Genomic DNA, 9820 nt, shown 5'->3' on the forward strand with positions numbered 1-9820 from the left:
TAAAAACAAGCATACATACCCGCAAATACACACCAGACAAGACACCGTCTGGCTGCTCGCAGGTCAGAGCCGGGCCAGAGCCTGTTTTGATGCAAAGCTTTCTGGGAATTCTGTCTTCCCCTTTTCCCTCGTAATTGCCTTGTTTACTTTTCCAGGTTGACTTGGAGTGGTTGTGTGACTAAAAGCTTTTCCACGATGATGACTGATGTGCTGGACAGGACATGAGTGGGATTACGAGACATTTTGGCCTCGGCTGAAAGGATGAATAAATTCCTGTAAGATCTGTAAGGAGAAAAATATTACCCCTTTCTCCTAAAGTCTCTTAAATCACACAAGACGTGACACAAGACACAGAATGCGACCAGAGCCGAGATCAAGAGAGACATCGATCTGAATTTAGAATCCTGTTATTCCGATTTAAAATAATCCACAAGATTATGTTTTCCTGTTTGTGCAGGGAGTGAGTTGGGTAATGACATATGAGAGACTAATGGGTTGGTATGAAAAAAACAACACACACACACACCTTTGAGCTGGTTTATGTCATCAGAAAAAATATGGAAAGTATGCTTTAGGGGAAAATATGACTGGTGGGTGGTGTTTATGTGTGTGTGCGCACTCACTCGGTGTTTGTGTGTGCATGTACATAAATCTGCATCCACGTCCAAGTGTGTGCTTTTCCCACCTAAAGCGTAACATACGTCTCTTTCAAGGCCAAGGTGCAGGTAATTTGTCTTAGTTCTTACAGGACTTGTAAACACACATGAATCCAAACCGAAAGATGATGTGTGAGTGTGTGTGTGTGTGTGTGTGTGTGTGTTCACCGCACTGATATGTCCTCTCTTGTCGTCCTGTTCTTTCCCTCTCCCTGGAAAGACTTGTTTCCAGAGGACACTATATTGGTTTTGGACCGATCCCGAGCTCTTCTCAACAGCCATTAATGAGAAGCTGTAAAACAAATGGAAAAGAGCAGAGTGCGAATGTGAATATTTTTCCTCGCTGCAAAGGTTGTCACCTCTCTCTGTTGCCTGCAGGACTTTTTGTTAATGTCAGTTATTGCAGGCTGAGGCAGGGGTTCTCAACTTTTACTACTGCTCGCAAGAAGTAAAGTAATAAATGTTTTCTACTGATACATCCAACTTCAGCTGGCACTGGTGTTTCCAGGAAATAGCCACAGCCTCGCCTTCTTGTACTCTGCTTTTGTATATAATATTAAAGTAGCTGCCAAGAGTCATTCTGGCCAAGTCTTAGACAGTCACTTGAGTAGTTGCTTACCTAAAGCTGCACTGATAGCTGCTTGTGGTCATAAACCCCATGAAAAGTGTTAACGTAGTTTTAAGCAGCTTAGCTTTACGAAGCATTTTAGCATCCTTCAGCTCATTGTTTTGGTTTTATGGCCCGCAACTTTACTGATTTGGTTCAGTCTTATGGCTCTCACTCCCGTAAACCTCATTTCCAGCGCTCCTTCATTCATTCGCATAAAGCTTATTGGTTGCTTTGGTTACTACAAGGGGGAGATCACCTTAAGCTAGATAGACGAACCTGTAGCCACATAATCACCAATGTTGAAACCTATCAGCTGTTATCATCTGGCGGTCGAGAGACAATACTTACAGTAAGGCAGATGTGGTGTAGCCAGCAGATATCCAGTGGACAAGACTTGCTCTTCCATGTGCCGGTCATTTCAGCTAATCTATATGAACACATATCTGCATATGAAAAAAGCTAACCTAAAGCTAACTCGTCAACATATTACAGTTGACTACAAATTGAAACCAGAACATGTCTGGTATCTGTTTATAGAGATTATGTAATCACAGACTTATTCAAGGGACATGATATATTTTAGGAGAAAAGTAATTGTAACTTCACGGAATTAGATTCAACAGAAAAATCCTCAACAACACTTTTAAATGGCACGAGAGCTATGGATACTATAGTTCTCATGTTTCTAAACTTACTAAAACTGAACTGTCTCCTGGGGCAATCAGCGTCCTCCTGCCAGCCCCACATTTACTGTCTACCTGTCGGCTCGTCCAGATGCTCTCACGTCGTTTTTACGTTTATATGGGTTAGGCGCAGCGCAAAAACATTCAGCGTTTCCATTGTATGGCTGCGCTTATCCGAATAATAGCAGGGAAATCCCTGGAGTGGAGCATTCAGCAGCTACAGAGCCAGATATTTCCCTTTTTATTGGAGTGCGATTTACACTATAAACAAAACATACCTACATTTGTCAGGTAGAAACCATAGATGTGTAGTAATACCTCGATACTGGAACTCAAAATGGCGCCTATTCATTTCAATGGAGTTGCTCTCCTAGCACATACGCCCCCCAAAACATTCTGGCGTCCAGGTTTACTTTCACAGTACGCAGCCTACTGAATATGCGCAGTAGCATTTCTCTTGCTGGCATTGCCCTTGAGTCACTGCTGGGCTCACAGACCTTTGCAAATACAAAACCTCCTGGATCAAAAACTCATAAGAAAAAGAGACGTAACTGACCTTATCTGCAGTTCGAGGCGTCCTGTCAACAGTTTAACAGATGTCTGGTAGTGTATGGGGAAAATGCAATACTGTGAGTAGCCACTGGGAAATATTGTCTGCAGGGCTAAGCGGCTTTCCTTGGGACCTGGTAGACACGGACGTGACTCCAAATGAATGCTAACGTTGCACGATGTATGCTTAATGTGTGACTAGACAGCTGCTTGCTAACGTACTAAGGTGATAGATATGTCAGTGTTGTGTTTACAGCTGGTTCCACTGTCCCAAAGTGGCCAAAAAAGAGCAAGTGTTGCTTAAAATAAAGGTCTAAGGTCCAGTGTGTGGGATTTAATGTAGCCCAGACGACCACACACTGGCTCAAGCTAAGGCAATTTGCGTTTTTTGCATTTTCAGGTTAGCCACTGTTGTACTTACTTGGCACACGATGGAGTTTTCTTTTGTTCGTTCCAATCTGCAACTTCACCACTAGATGGCACTGAATCCTACACACTAGACCTTTAAACTGTCCTTCCTGTTAGCACGTTCTGCACTGTTTTGGCCTTAAAGGTGCCCAACAACCTAAAACCCTTGACATTTAAGACCTGATATACACGCACTGTGGGACTTCCCAGATTACATGTTTGTAGTGTTCAACAGCAGTGCCAGTAAACCATTTAAATCTGATTAAACCTGTTACTGTTAATTCATACAACATCATGTTCGGAGGCTACTCATGTTTACCCACCCAGCTGGTCTGCAATCACTTTATACCAAGGGATACCAGAGAGATGAGAGAAGGTTTGAAGTCACCAAATCCAGCTGTTGTCTGGACGGAGTGTTTGCAGTTTGTATGTGTCAGATCATCTGTCTGTTTGGGTGGGGAAGTTTTCAGCAAACCTTTGACATGTCAGTTAACGGGAACAAGACACTGCACTCGAGGCAGTTTTTGATTTATGCGGATGAAACAGGCGTATTCTTACTGAAAAATCTCAAACCAAGGTCCACAAAGAGATGACAATTCCCACTCCTATCACATTTTTAAATATAACACTACTCCTGTTCATACATTAACTTAATTTATTATATCTCCTCGCTTATGTTTCCCGACCTGACAGCAAGAGCGAGCGAGCATAACGGAGCTGGGTCTCCAGATATCACAGGCTGCCCGTGGATTCCTGTTGCCTGACAGCCCCATCGCACATATGCTACCTGAGGCACCACATAATCACAAAAACACATGTGAGGTAGAGCTGTAGGAAGAGGCAGTGTGTGTGAGCAAATGAGAAACAGGCTGAAGAGACAAACACATTCTGCTTCGCCCATGTGCTTTCATCCCCAGGTCTGCACTTTGTCCACCAAATGGCATTTGTTTTGGTCTGCAAGCAAGTAAATATGCCATGCCTAATATTTGCCATCTTTCAGCGGACTGACACACAATGCTCAACACACATGGGGTTTCGGGGGGACAAAGAAACGCAGGAATTCCTTCACGTGCATATATATCTCAGCTGATGAAAAACACATGCCTGCTATGGCTTTAGCATGATACTGTATGGACGTATGGAAGTGGCTTGATTTGATTAAATTACTGCCACAGGAAGATCATTTTTCGAGCCGGCCTTGCTTCACGTAAAGTCGTGAAATACAGCCAAGAAAAAATAAAGTGATGCAAGACTGTTGCATGTGTCTTTTATGTTACCGGGGCTGTGGTTAAACCTGGTCAGAGTCCTGCAGGGTGAGTCTGGCCTCTGTCTTTCACCGCGGCCTCGCAGCTTGGAGCCGGATCTGCTATGCTGTGCCGTCACATTCCCCAGACTGCACACACACACATAGGGGCTACAGAGTGGGTCAGTAGGACAATGGTGTGTGTGTTTGTCTGGGCTTTTAGTTTTATTTTGATCTATAACCCCACTGGGGATCTGATATCCAGAATGGATGATTGCACAGTTGGCAAGAGTTTTAATGGGAATATTTTATTGGGGAAGAACTAGTCAACATGCATCCATAAACCATTCCCATATATACACTGTGTATATATACTGTACTATGTCATATCCAGCTGCTTTAACACGCAGTTTATGGCATGTTGTCCGAAGAGCCTCCCAGGTTCGTTCCACATTAAACCATGCAGTATCACATACATCTTGACACAGAGTAATGCTCTTGGACATTTGAGGCTCCAGCAGTGAATCGGCAGGTAAACCGACACTCACGGCAGCCAATCCCTTGTGCCGATCTGGCAGCCGCTAAGTGTATTATTTTACAGCGAAACTTTCCATGAGGTACATGAAATAAGATGCTGTTCGGACGTAGCGGCAGTGCAGCAGGCTGATGGAGGAGAACAATGGGTGAAATAGCTCGAGATAGGGACTGTGGGTCGACTGTATTGTTCTCTGATCACTGACTAAATGCCACACTGCTGGGAAAAATAGTAGTAGTATAATAGTAAAGTGTGTATTTACCAACCCTTCACGACGTCCTCAAACTGCTTTCGAACTACCGATTGTTGATGTTTTTACTTTAACTTCGTGATGTTTCTTCGTGGCGTTTGACCAGCCCTTCATGGCATCTCCCACCTGCATTTGAACCACCAATTGTGGATGTTTGTTTTTGTTTTTCCTGGCCCCTCACAGCATTTCACAGTAGCGTTTGAGCAACCAATCCTGGTATTTTTACTGACCCTTTGCAGCGTTTCCCAGGGGTGTTCAAGCCACCCATCGCAGATGTTTTTACCAACCTTTTGCAGCACTACCTAGTGTTGTTTGAGCCACCAATCCTAGGTGCTTTACCAGCCCTTCACAGCATTTCACAGTGGTGTTTGAGCCATCGGTCTTGGATGTTTTTACCAACCCTTCGCTCTGTTTCTCAGAGCCCTGTTGTTCGAAACCTAGATAAGGGATTAAGCCGGGATATATTGGTTATCCTGGCTTAACTTAGCATTGATTCGGTTGTTCGAAAGCAGAGGCACATATGTTGCCATGGAGATTTATTCTGTGCACTTAGCCTGGTCCCGACCAGGCTAACAACCAGGCTTAGTTTAGCCTGGTGCCTTATCTGTCCAGTCAGCTGTCAATGCGATTGGAAATCAGTGTGTTTTACCGTCATTTCATGTTCTTATGTACGTATTTGCCTCATTTTTGGACAAAATATGTTAAGGCTACAATAAAAAAAAAAAACAGTTAACATCTAAAACATTCTTTTTGTCATAGCCTAATTATTCGTGTGATAATATGTTTGTCTGTATATCTAGGCCTATGTTATAGACTATGTTTAATGTCCTTTATGTTGGAACCTGTATCAATGAGCTGTACTGGAAACAAATTCCACCAGCCTGGCTGTGTGGTCATTAAAAGAATCAATCAGTCAAGCAATAAGCATCGTCAGGTGTCTTCAATGAAGTCAGTGATGAGGGCAGTCCCATGCACAACCCACCCACACACATGGACAGGTCGGACCCGTTGCTCCACCATGACGACCACCTGTATGAGCGGTACCGCTTTTCGGGGGATGGGATCCGCTACCTGTGCAGACTGCTGGGTCTGCAAACCCAGCGCCGCACAGCAGGGAGCCGTGCAATGACCGTCATACTGATGGTTTTAGAGCTGTTTTTTGTTTCTCGTTCTTTAAATAGCTGCTTTTATAGCAGGGGGTTGTTAAAATAGCTGCTTTGTTTGCAGTTTTTATTAAATAGCTGCTTATAGCAGGATTTTATTTTAATTTTAATTTTTACATAGTAGCTATAAAGCACTTAAGATAAATGTGCTAAGTCCAGTTTCCTTAAGATTTTTTTTTATTTGTCTGTCAAGCTCCATGTCCTGCAGCTTTCTCTTCTCACGCTGGAGCTTGACAACTGCCAGCCCTATCTGCTTCCTCAGATGAGTAGCATATAGCTGTCTGACAGTTTGTGAATTCTGTAAAACACATATCTATTAGTACAGCAATTGGCAATACTCACTATATTTCCAGGCAGGCTGTCAGGCTGTTCAGCATCTGTGTCATGCTACAAATATATTTTCTATGAGCACCACATCACTGACTTCTTATACATTATGTAGTGTGTACAGCTGTTAATTTGTGAAGGGAACTTTAATTGTAATTATGACAGATTCATTTGCGCATCAAGTGTATATTTTTAGATTAGCATACTTACGCATTCAGTCGGTCCGCAATTGTCTGCCACACATTTTCTCTCTGCTTAATAATTGCTGCTGTTTCCTTTTTTAGTTATTATGTGTTTAACCTCCTCATAAGTGTCCATGATGACACGCTGCTCACTGGGTGAGAAGTAAGCCGCACGTGTCCTCTCCATTGGTGCATCAGTGAAACTGTGATTGACCCATGTGGTCTATTTAAGAAAGCCGTGGACGCGCACTGACCTGAATAAGTTACACCTGGCTTGACATAGCCGCTCCTCCTCAGCCTAGCTTGCCATTCGAACAACCAGTTAAGCCAGGATGGACTTATGAGATTTTGTCCAGCCTCGCTTTTCCACATATCCTGGATTGGTTAATTCTACTTTCGAACAACAAGCCCCAGGAGCGTTTGAGCAACCAATCCTGATATTTTTACTGACCCCTGCAGTGTTTCTTGGCGGTGCTCGAGCCACCCATTGCTGATGTTTTTTTTACCAACCATTCATGGTGTTTCAGCCACCAATCTGGAATGTTTTTGCCAAACCTTTGCAGCATTTCCTAGAGCCACCCATTCCAGGTCTTTTTCACCGATCTGTCCTTGCTTTTCCAGCAGCTTTTGTGCTACCAAATCCAGGTATTTAAGCCAAAACGTGATCTTTTCCTCACCAAAACGATGTTGTTGAGAAACCTTAAGTTTCAATAGCCCCTTTTACACTGCCAGATTTTCCGCGAATGTTGGGCCGTTTTGCCGGCACGCTGCGAGCGTTTAGACACAGAGAGCCGGATTGGCGAGTTGATCCGAGGTGCCCAATTTTCCACCTCGTAGGGTAGTCATATTGGCGGAACCTTTTTGGTTTAAAAAGGACAAGGCGGCCTTCCGCCACGGGAGGGGCTGTTGATGACTTGTGGGAGGAGCTGTTGATGACGCTGCANGTTACTTGCTCACGCCCCCCATTGCCCCGAAAAAGGCGCATTCTGTATAAACAAAAGTAGGTGGGCGGCATTTTGCTGCACTCCCCGATTTTGTTTTTATACTGCCAATGCTGTATGCGCCAATTCCTGTTTAAAAATGTGTCTGCTACAACAATTTACATATGTAATGTATCTGGGGTTGACAGAACTGTACATGACAATGCAAGCTTTTTTTTTTCTGGCGATTAGGTTTTCTAACTGCAGCAAGTGTGTATTTTCGGACAAACCGGACTTCAGAGCAATTAACATTTATTTTTGGGATAACTTGCTGTCAGAGAAATGGGCTTTCAGTCCGATGGAACATTTCTTGGACTAAGGGGACTGAGGAATTTTCCCCCTGAATCATCATCCTCCGTAAGGAAATCCTGCCCAACCAATGTCCACTTATTTTTATTTTTTAAAAATTAGGTCCTCCTTAAGAAATAGTTTTTTATTCTGCATTAACAATGTTTTCTTTTTGGAAAATGAATGTTCTCTCTCAGGAATGTCCACTTTTAAGAACAGTGTCTTCTTTTAAGAACTAGAAAAATAATCCCCTGTTTTTAAAAGCTTCCATGGCAAACCAGTCGTACAAGCCAACAAAGGGAAGCTGACCCTTGAAAGGACATAAATCACAGTGGCTCTGCCAAAAAGTTTAAAACAACACAGGCGAGAGATGCTGACAAAGAGCTTGAAAAGTACGTGGTGGTGATGTACACTATTTCTGTGTTTGTATATCCATGTGCGTCAGAACTGACCTCTGTTCCCTTTCTACTCATTCAGATTGAATGTATTGTCTTTATCGGCCATCACAAATGAGCTCCTTTCATTGTTTGTATTCGTATCAGTTGTTTTTATCAAAATCTGCTGAGCCTTAAAGCTATAAAATAGCACTAGATGAACTTCCATTATGCATGTGATATGTGCATGTGTCTTTGTTTATACAAGGTTCCTCATATTCAGTTTAACTTGTAGTCGTGTATGTGAAACGATCCATGGAGCCACAGGATCAGTTCCAGACAGAAACATAAGGAAGTGGTCATGTCAAGGAAACAGCACAGTACAGTTATGAGGCTGATTGTAGCCATTGTGTAGGCAAAGGGGAGAGGTGGGTTAGTTTAGCTTCTCTTTGCATGACAGCTCTTTGGAACAAAACATTTGTTTATTTGGTTTCATTTAGGAGTCTGGCTGCCGTCCAAGCTGCTGTGGCAGAAACAAAAACACTTAGACATCCTCTCCACTCAAATATGTGTTGTCTTCTGGTTATGTCCCCTAAGACTTCTGGGGAGAGTGGCTCTGGACGCAGCAGCAACAGAAAGTTTGCTGAGTGGGGGGTCAGGACAGTCAAGGATCAGACCCATGGTACAAAAGTAGGAGTACACGATTGGATTTTTTGCCGATATGCAGATATGTAACAACTCATTTGACCAATAATAATATATTCACTTTTCTCTCCACGTAATTTTAGCGACCATTAAGTCTCCGCTGTAGTGGGATTAACATCATATTATGCATGCTAAGAACAAGTTTGAAAGCCAGTCGCTGTCTAATACGCATGAAGACATGAACAGACTTGAACACATCATCGGCAAAGAAACCCAAAACCTCTAGTGCAGAGCAGAGTTAGTATTAGCGTAGGGAAAGTTATGACAGCAAACATGGTAGAGTGAGCAGTTTTTGGATGTAAACCGGGCTGATATTATTACAAGTTTGACGACCATTGACGTTGTGTCGTGTATATGCTAACACATTAGGGCCCAATGCCAATACCCCCCCTTGTCCACTACCCCTAGCCCTTGCCCACTACCCCTTGCCCCTCAAAATGAAGCAAAGAGGGGTAGGGGTTGAAATCTTTCCCTAGGAATTGGGACACCACTCACTATGTCCCCGCGTCGGTTACATTCACGCATACGTAACTATTTTAAACAGGAGGCTGCGAGCCATCTACATTTCCAATAGGCATCTACAATGGAGTCTCCGGTTGAGTTCATCCTACCGATCGCGTTTGCTGTATTCATCATGCTTCGTTTGATGGGTTGAGTTCATCCTACCGATCGCGTTTGCTGTATTCATCATGCTTCGTTTGATGAACGGCAGATGACAGGGGACTTCTGCTAGCTAGCTAACCAGCTAACATTACGAGGCAGCATAGTTATACTAGCTGGCGTGTTATCGTAATGTGAAAAGTCCGACAATTTTGCAGAACAGGACAGATGACAGACACCAGATAGTGCGAGCTAGCTAGCTAGCTA

This window comes from Epinephelus moara, chromosome 15, assembly GCF_006386435.1.
Source record: "Epinephelus moara isolate mb chromosome 15, YSFRI_EMoa_1.0, whole genome shotgun sequence".
NCBI classification, from domain to species: Eukaryota; Metazoa; Chordata; class Actinopteri; order Perciformes; family Serranidae; genus Epinephelus; species Epinephelus moara.